This window comes from Petaurus breviceps, unplaced genomic scaffold (genome assembly GCF_028583685.1).
Source record: "Petaurus breviceps papuanus isolate PSGF00001 unplaced genomic scaffold, PetGlider_PUasm1.0 90510, whole genome shotgun sequence".
In the NCBI taxonomy this organism is placed as follows: Eukaryota; Metazoa; Chordata; class Mammalia; order Diprotodontia; family Petauridae; genus Petaurus; species Petaurus breviceps.
The window spans coordinates 3048566-3058439 of NW_027187267.1; the positions used below are offsets into that span (position 1 = coordinate 3048566).

A 9874-nucleotide genomic window follows, 5' to 3' on the forward strand; every position below is an offset into this window, starting at 1 on the left:
AGAACAGGCTTTTGACAAAATACAACATACATTCCTATTAAAAATATTAGAAAATATAGGAATAAATGGAGCCTTCCTTAAAATAATAGGTAGCATCTATTTAAAGCCATCAGCAAGTGTTATATGTAATGGGAAGAAGCTAGAAGCATTTCCCATAAGATCAGGGGTGAAACAAGGGTGTCCACTATCACCCCTCTTATTCAATCTGGTATAGAAATGTTAGCAGTAGCAATTAGAGAAGAAAAAGAAATCAAAGGAATCAAACTAGGCAAAGAAGAGACCAAGCTATCACTCTTTGCAGATGATATGATGATATACTTAGAGAATCCTAGAGAATCAAGTAAAAAACTACTTGAGACAATAAATAAATTTGGCAAAGTTGCAGGATATAAAATAAACCTACACAAATCCTAGGCATTTCTATATATTTCCAATGAAATTCAACAGCAAGAGATAGAAAGAGAAATACCATTTAAAGTTGCTGTAGACATTATAAAATATTTGGGAATCTACCTGCCAAAACAAACCCAGGACCTATGTGACCACAACTGCAAAACACTTTTCACACAAATAAAGTCAGAACTAACTAACTGGAAAAATATCAATTGCTTATGGCTGGGCCGAGCTAATATAATAAAAATGACAATTTAACCTAAATTAAATGATATATTTAGTGCCATACCAATTAATTCACCAAAAAACTACTTTATAGAGCTAGAAAAAAATAGTAACAAAATTCATTTGGAAGAATAAAAGTTCCAGAATATCAAGGGAATTAATGAAAAGAAATGCTAGGGAAGGTGGATTAGATATACCAGATTTAAATCTGCATTATAAAGCAGCAGTCATCAAAACTACTGGTACTGGCTAAGAAATAGAGGAGTGGATCAATGGAATAGATTAGGCACACAAGATTCAGAAGTCAACAACTATAGTAGTCTATTGTTTGATAAACTCCAAGACCCTGGTTTTTGGGATAAGAACTCACTATTTGACAAAAACTGCTGGGAATACTGGAATATAGTATGGCAGAAACTAGGGATAGACCATTATCTAATACCATATGCCAAAATCAAGTCTGAATGGGTGCATGATCTAGGTATAAAGGTTGATACTATAAACAGTCTTGTAAAACAAGGAATAGTTTACCTGTCAGACTTGTGGAGAGGGAAAGACTTTATGACGAAACAAGAATTAGAGAACATTATAAAATGTAAAATGGATAATTTTGACTACATGAAATTGAAAAGCTTCTGTACAAACAAAGCCAATATAACCAAGACTAAGAGGGAGGTGAGAAATTGGGAAAGAACCTTTACAACCTATGTCTCCGACAAAGGACTCATTTCTAATATATACAGAGAATTGAGTCAAATTTATAAGAATACAAGTCATTCCCCAATTGATAAATGGTTAAAGGATATGAACAGGCAATTTTCAGAGAAAGAAATTAAAGATATCTATAAGCACATGAAGAAATGCTCTAAATCACTATTGATTAGAGAAATGCAAATCAAAACAACTCTGAGGTACCACATCTCACTAGTCAGATTGGCTAAGATGGCAAAACAGGAAAATGACAAATGCTGGAGAGGATGTGGGCAAATTGGAACACTAATGCATTGCTGGTGGAGTTGTGAACTGATCCAGCCTTTCTGGAGAGCAATATGGAATTATGCCCAAAGGGTTATAAATACTTTCATATACTTTGACCCAGCAATACCACTCCTAGGGTTATATCCCAAAGAGATCATAGAAGTTGGAGGAAGGCCCATATGTACAAAAATGTTTATAGCAGCTCTTTTTGTGGTGGCAAAGAATTGGAAATTAAGAGGGTGCCCATCAATTGGGGAATGGCTGAACAAGCTGTGGTATATGCATGTTATGGAATACTATTGTGCTATAAGAAATGAGGAGCAGACGGTCTTCATATTTACCTGGAGAGGCTTAAAAGAGCTGATGCTGAGTGAGAAGAGTAGAACCAGGAGAAATCTGTACACAATTACAGACACAGCATATTGTGATGATCAACTTTGATAGACTAGACTCTTCTCAGCAATGCAGTGATATAAGTCAATCCCAAAAGACTCATGATGGAGAGAAATATGTGTATCCAGAGAAAGAACTAGAAAGAACTGAGTTTATATCCAGGTGGAAGCAAAATACCTGATCTTTTTCCTTCTCTTGTTTGGTTTTATGTCCTCTACCATTTTTCATTCCATCTGATACAATCCATCTTTATAACCTGACTAATGTATAATGTGAAAGTATTTACAGATCCTATACTTGACTATATGCTGCCATGGGAGGGAAGGGAAGGAGGGAGACAAAATGTGAAACTCAAGGAATTGTGGAATTGAATCCTGTAAACTAAAAGGAAACAACAAATTAATTAAAAAGTAAAAAATAATTAAAAATGCATAGTCAAGTAAAACAAATTCCTGTATTGGTCATTTCCAAAAGATGTATGTCTCATTTTACACTTTGTATATATCATTTCTCTGTAAGGAGGTGGGTAGCATGTTTTATCATGACTCCTCTGAAATTGTGGTTGCTTATTTTGCTGATCAGAGTTCATAAGTCTTTCAGAACTGTTTACCTTTGCAATGTTGTTATTGTATTGATTGCTCTCTCAGTTCTGCTTCCTTCATTCTGTATAAATTCATACAAGTCTTCCCAGGTTTCTCTGAAATACTTTTAATAAATTCTCATGGTACAAGAGTACCTTATTAAATTAATATACTATAATTTATTCAACCAATTGGTGGTCACCTCCTTATTTTTCCACTTCTTTACCACTATAGAAAAGATGCTATAAATATTTTTGTGCATCTAGTCTTTTTCCTTTATTATTATTTCTTTGAGATATAGGTCTTAGCGCTAATGTTACAAAGCCTTTCATTTTTTTGTATGTTACTTCTCTGTTGACTTTCCTTGCTTTTATCATCTATATAGACCTTCACAAAAATCTAAGTTTGGTGGCAAGTTATCTGTGCATCCATACCAGTAACTTCAGAAAGTTCATTTTTCTTCCTCATCAAAATGATGCTCCTTTATGTCCAGAATTTCATTCTTGGGATTTTTCATATCTCTCTTCAACTTGGCTCCATAGGATCCTGTGTATCCATCTTCTGAACCCTTTAAAATCTGCTCTCCAAAATCAAGGATGCATATAAGATTCAGCTCTAATTGTTTTCTTTATCCGAGACTCTAAGATGTATTGGTTACTTCCACTCCAGAAACAAGTTAGTGAGAATACACCCAGAACAGAATTTTCTTTTATTAATTCCCCCATCTTCTGAAGGATAAAATTATTATTAAAGTAAGTATTCTTAAGTTATTAGCTATTCTGCTTTTGGAAGATAAAGAACTTCAGTAGATTTCTTGATAATTGAAATCCCCCTCACTATATGCCAGGCTTGTGCAATGTTTAAAAAACTCCTCATTTATGTCCTCTTTCCATCCTGGTGGTCTATAGTCAATTGCAACATTGCTTCTGATTGTCATTCCCTTGATCTTCCACCAAATAATATCCGTCGTGTTTCCCACCCCCAACAAACTCAGTTCCTGAATTTTTTCACATGACATACCTGCTTACTACACAATGCCACTCTTCCTTTTCATACTGCTCTGTTACTTTTGAATAACCCCTACCCAGCCAGGGTTATGAGGCAACCAGGTGGCACAGTGGATAGAACACCAGGCCTAAAGTCGCAGACCTGAGTTCAAATTCTGCCTCAGATTCCTACCTAGCTGTGTGGTCCTGGGCAAGTTGTTTATCCCTGTTTGCCTCACTTCCACAACTGTAAAATGAGATGGAGAAAGAAATGGCAAATCACTCTAGCATCTTTGCCAAGAAAACCCCAAAAGGAGTCACAAAGAGGCAGAAGTGACTGAAACAAGTGAACAACAACCAGAGCTATATTCTAGTCATGAATTTAGCTTCAGTAAAGCTCAGTGGTACTCCTGAGGTCAAATTTGACCCTTGCATTAGGATTGCGAGCTCATCTTGGCTTTTTGCCTTGACTTTGTCCATTTGCATGTGGACATTTGAGACCAGGGATTTAATATTGGCTCTTTTATTTCATCCTTTGTGAACTTCTTTATGGTATCTGTCTTGATAGAGGCATATGTATGCATATATACATACATGTGTATCACACATATATGCCTACACACATATGTATTGATATATGCACATGTAAATGTGTGCTTACATACACACATATGTCTCCATCAAGACAAATGCCAGAATGTTGTTGTTGTTATTGTTTATCCTTCATTTTTGAAGAGGACTGATGACATCATGAGGCAATGTCCTGATTTGTTTATGAATTGGATCTAAGTGAGGCAGAATTGCACAAAGTCATCGGCCTCACTCTTTCTTCCGGAATCGTCAAAATCCAGTGGCAAAACAAAAGTCAGGATGACTGTTGATGGCCTGAGATGCAATGAATGACCATGGCATCTTCAATGCCTGACCAAGCTCTAAGCATCCGCAGCACCTACCTCAGTCACTTCCATGGCTATTGGAACAAATTGTTCTTTTTCTCCCATTTTGCCAGAGAAAGTCTGCATATGCTTGGGATAGACAATCCCCCTAACTCACTGATAGGTCTGAGAACTGTCAGTTGTCCTCTACCAGAAAGAATAGCTATATAATGAAGGAAGGAGAATAGGAGTTGAGATCATTTTGGGACCATGGCTTAAAATATAAGAATGAATGACTTCAGGAACAAATTACTTGATTAGAATGTATTTGCCACTAAATGTATTTATACATTTAGAATGTATAAATCTAATCAAAACAACTGCAAACTAAAAAAATTTGGGGAAAGAGAGAAATGCATATATAAATATGTTTGTGTCTACACGTACATGCATGTACACAGGCATGAGTTTATAAGTATACATACATGTATTTTATCTCTTCCCCATTTTTTTTTTTCAGTTTAAATCCCTTTTGATTACATTTAAAAGAAACTAGGCAAATACATTCTTATAAAAGTCTGTTCTCATCCAGGATCCTGTCATTCTTATATTTTAAGCCATGGTCTCAAAACCCAAATACCATTCTCAGACACCATCTTATTAGCCAACTTTTTACTTCCCATGACTCATAGGATCACAAGATTTTGAGCTAAAAAGGACTTGGAGAACATTTAATTAAGAGTTCTCATCTTATAAATTAGGAAGCTAATCCCCAGAGGGGTTAAGTGACCTATGGCCACATACTTAGCATGTAGAAGATTTAGGATTTCAGGCCAAGCTCTCTAGGCTCCATTTCTAATACTCTTTACCCAAAGGACTGTTATATGGCAACTGGCCCCTTTTTCCTTTGGTGATCTTTTCAATGTAGTCTGCCAATGAACAAAAGGTACAATTATTTTTTTTTTTGTAGACTTAAACACCTTCATTGACTTTCACTATTTGGCACTTACTTTGTACAATGCATGTGTTTCTTTTTTGTAATTATTTAATATTTAATGTTCCCCTAATTAAATGTAAAAAAACAATGTTAACATCATGTTTTATAAATTTTGAGTTCCAAATTTTCTCCCTCCCTCTCCTCCACCTTCACTGAGAAGGCAAACTATTTAGTATAGGTTATACATGTTCAGTCATGTAAAACATATTTTCATATGGATCATGTTAATACATGTGTTTCTAAAAACTTACAGAGAAAGAAATCAAACACAATTTTCAAATACATTATAGTAGCTCATCCCTTAAAGCAGAAATTCTTAACTTTTTTGGTGTCATCGACCTCTTTGGGAGTCTACTTAGCCTTTGGTGAAGGCTAAGTACCCCTTCTCGGAATAATATTTTTAAATGCATAAAATAAAATACATAGAATTAATTAATCAAGCAATGAATAAACATGTATAAACACCTACTACTTGCCAGACATTATATTGCACAATGGATTACAAAATGAACCAATTATATTCAAATTATTTTATTAAAATAATTTTTTAAAACAAGGTAATAAGCCTTAAGGTTAAGAACTCCTGCTTTAGTTTCTGTGATGAACCCTATCCTTCAATCCATTTTCTGAGTAACTTATGGTTCTCATGTACAAGATCTATTCTAACTAATTGCTAGGTACATTTGTATTTTCAAAAAATTCAAATAATAACAGTAGTTCATATTTATAAAGTACTTTAATGTTGGTAAAGTACAGCAACTCTAGGTAGTAGACAGTATAAGTATTACTATACCCATTTTTCAAAAGAGAAAACTTAGACTCGGTAAGATTAAGAAAATTGCCCGTGATTGCACAACTAATAACTTATTATCTCAGACAGTATTTGAATCCAAGTCTTGATTACAAGTTAGTGATCAACTCATTATTCCACCCACTTCACTACTATTCCTGGTTCAAATAATTGTGTTTAGCATATGGTAAGCAGAAACAGTGCAGTTAATTCTTAGCTCAAGACAACTGGCATTTTTGCAAGTTTCATAATGTATTTGACCTAATTCTGCGTCTGGAAGGCAACCTTCCACAATGTTTGTGGTAGGACAGAGGGGGTGGGAGATGACTGGGACCTATCCTCCCCCTTCTTGAAAACAGAATGTTTTTCTTCTGGGCTGCCTAACTCCTACATGATGAAAAAACTGACCAGAATTGCAGAAAATTTCCCAAGGTAAGAATGACTCCCTCCTACATCACCTCCAAGCAAACACACACATTTTAATCAGTGGCACCCACAGAGAGAAATTACTCACCAGAGCTAAGAGACAGTTGAGAAGTAGGACCATGCAAACAGGGAATATGCAGATTGCCAAGGTCATATTCTAAACCAATTCAGTCAAACTAATTTACTCAGTCTACTTGGTGGACTTTTCCAATTCTGTTTTCTTTGTGCCTTTCAGCCCTGGAGAATACTAAGTGGAAATACAGAATCAGACAGAAGTGAATGAATTTATTTTCCAGGGATTTCCCAGCTTCCATGATCACCAGCTCCCTCTCTTTATTGTGCTTCTTGCCCTGTACATCTTAACCCTGGTTGGCCATGACATCATCATAATTATCTTCAGCACTGATCATCACTTCCATGTGCCTATATACTTCTTCTTAACTATGCTGATCACTTCTGAGACCATATATCCTTTGGTCATTATTCTATAAATGCTGTACAACCTCATGAGTCTGAGCCAATCCATGACCTGGAAGGTTACGCCACCTTTTTCTTTATCACCTTAGCTATCAACAACTTTGCTGTGAGCTTTCTTGTTCACAGTAATGAGATTTGATTGACATGTAGCCATTCATGACCTGAAGCATAGAGTCATCATGAACTCAGCTGGTATGTAGAGCATGTAGCAATGATCTTATTATAGTAGTGTCACAGGTTACACCAGTGTTTGATCTTCCTTTCTGCAGTAAAGAAGTGCCCCACTTCTTTTGTGACATTTGTCCTGTAGTGAAACTTCCCTGCCTTGACACTACTGTCAAAAAGATTTTTTTTTGTTTTTTGGAGGTCAATTGGGGTTAAGTGACTTGCCCAAGGTCACATGGCTAGTTTTTGTGTTAAGTATCTGAGGCTGGATTTGAACTCAGGTCCTCCTGACTCCAGGGCTGGTGCTCTACTCATTGCACCACCTAGCCTCCCCTAAATGAGGACTTTGGACTAGAGGACCTCTAACCTCCCTTTTTTGCTTTTTGGAGGGCAACTGGGGTTAAGTAACTTGCCTGAGGTCACATGGCTAGTTTTTGTGTTGTGTCTGAGGCCAGATTTGAACTCAGGTCCTCCTGACTCCAGGGCCGGTGCTCTACTCACTGCTCCACCTAGCCACCCCTGTCAAAGAGATTTTGATGCTTATAAGTGTGATGGTGATCCTGGTGTCCAGGGCCTTGGTCTTTGTCTCCTATGTGCTCATCATCTTCACCATCCTTAAAATTGCCTTTCTGGGGGGTTGGCAGAAGGCCTTTTCTCCATGTGCCTTCCACATCACTGTGGTCATTGTTCACCATGGTTGTATATCTATTGCCTACCTAAAGTCCAAATCAGAGAACACCAGAAACCAGGACCAGTTGATTTCAATGACCTATACTGATATCACTCTACTACTCACTCCTGTTGTACATAGCCTGAGGAACCAGAAGGTCAAGGATGCTCTGTGTCAGGTTTTAGGAAAAAGGTTTTTTATCCATTGTTTCATGGTACCAAGAAACCACAACATTAGATAAGAGAGGGCCTGGATGGGTACATGTTATTCAAAAGAAATTGGATATTAAGGAATCCAGGAACCAGAGAGTATTTGGATGGAAAGTAAAGAGAGAGAAAACCAAAGCTATTTTTTCATGCAGCTTACTACAGACAATCTAGAGAGAAAGAGGAAACAGATGAGGTGTTTGGGGAATATGGCACACAGGCATGATATAAAAGTGATGGGGAACTTAATTATCCAGACATTTACTGAAGTTCTCTCTGCCTGCCAAAAACAGAGTAGCTAACCACTTTTTTATTTACCTCAATAATAATTTCACCCTTCAAGATGTAGAGGAATCAACAAGGAAATGTTCTTTTCTGGATCTCTTCTCACAAACAGCTATTATTTGCTTGCTGTTTTAAAAATTATAAAACTTTGCAGGGAAGTGGCCCCTTCTTCTTAGAGTTTATGTTAAAATAGGGGAAATCCAGGTGTACTCTGATATGCATGCTACATTTGGGGGAAGTAGACTTCAAAGGGTTCATATAGATAGGATCCTATTGAGTAAAATTCTATAGAGGAAGTCCCAGGAAGGATGGCAGATAGTCACAAAGAAAATTTGGAAGATACAAAGAGAAACAATTCCAATAAGGAAGGGCAGTGGGGTTCTTTTGAAGAGACCAATCTCACTGCTCAGGGAAAACACACAAACTTAGATTTTTTAAAAGGAATGGATAGAAATTAGAAGCAAGGTCAAGCAGCAAAGGATGAAAGAGGAATGGTACGGTCATTTTAAAAATAGTTTCCATAAATGTTAAAGCTCAGAATGATCTGAAACTAGCAAGGGAAACTAAGATCAACAAAATCTTTTTGCTTTTAGCTATTGTGAAAGATAAAGGAGGAACAAAGAAGACAGAGGACATTTGTTTGGGGTGGATGAGACAGTGATAAATGACTGGAAAAAGGCAGAGTTGCTCGATTTTTATTTTGTTTTGTTTTCTCTGCAAAGGAGAATCACCTTCTATTGGAAGTGACAGAACAAAAATGACTAACAGGTAATTGATACCCAAGATAAGTGAGAAGATAATAAAAGAACATCTAATTTCCCTTGAATGAAGAATTCAAGTTACTTAGCCCAGATGACCTTGATCTTTGTTTCCTGAAGGAACTGGCACATGAAACTGCTGAGTCAATATCAATAAAATCTGAAAGAATGTAGGAAATGAAAGAGTTAGCAGAAAAATTGCAGAAGGACAAAGGTGATCCTAATTTTCAAAAATGGAGAAGAGCAGTCTGCAGAACTATAGCCCAACAAACATGATTTCAAAGCTAAGCAAAGGGAGGGGAGGTTCATCTCTAGATTGCTTTGGAGGAATGAAATTTGGGGTCATAGTAAATTATATGCCACACTAATCGGGCCAAACTGGTATTCTCTCTGTTCCTTGCATAACCATCTCTTGTCTCTGTGCCTTTGCACTGGCTGGCCTTCCCCCATGCTTCAATGGTACTCACTCCTTACCTCATAGAATTCCTCTCTTTTTCCCACTCAACTTAAGCACCACCTTCTTCATGAAGCCCTTCTAGTCCTTCCAACTGCTCGTGCTGTCCCTCCCAAAATACTTTGTCTTTATTATATACTTATTCTATTGTATTTATTCAGCATATGCTCATTGTCTCCCCTATTAAAATCGTTGGCTCCTTGAAAGTATAAATT

The 9874-nt window shown here is 36.7% G+C and overlaps 1 pseudogene; it reads left to right on the plus strand.

Moving 5' to 3' along the window:
* Positions 1-7087: 7087 nt before the first annotated feature.
* LOC138142016 (olfactory receptor 10J1-like) lies at positions 7088-8208 on the plus strand (annotated as a pseudogene).
* Positions 8209-9874: the final 1666 nt, after the last annotated feature.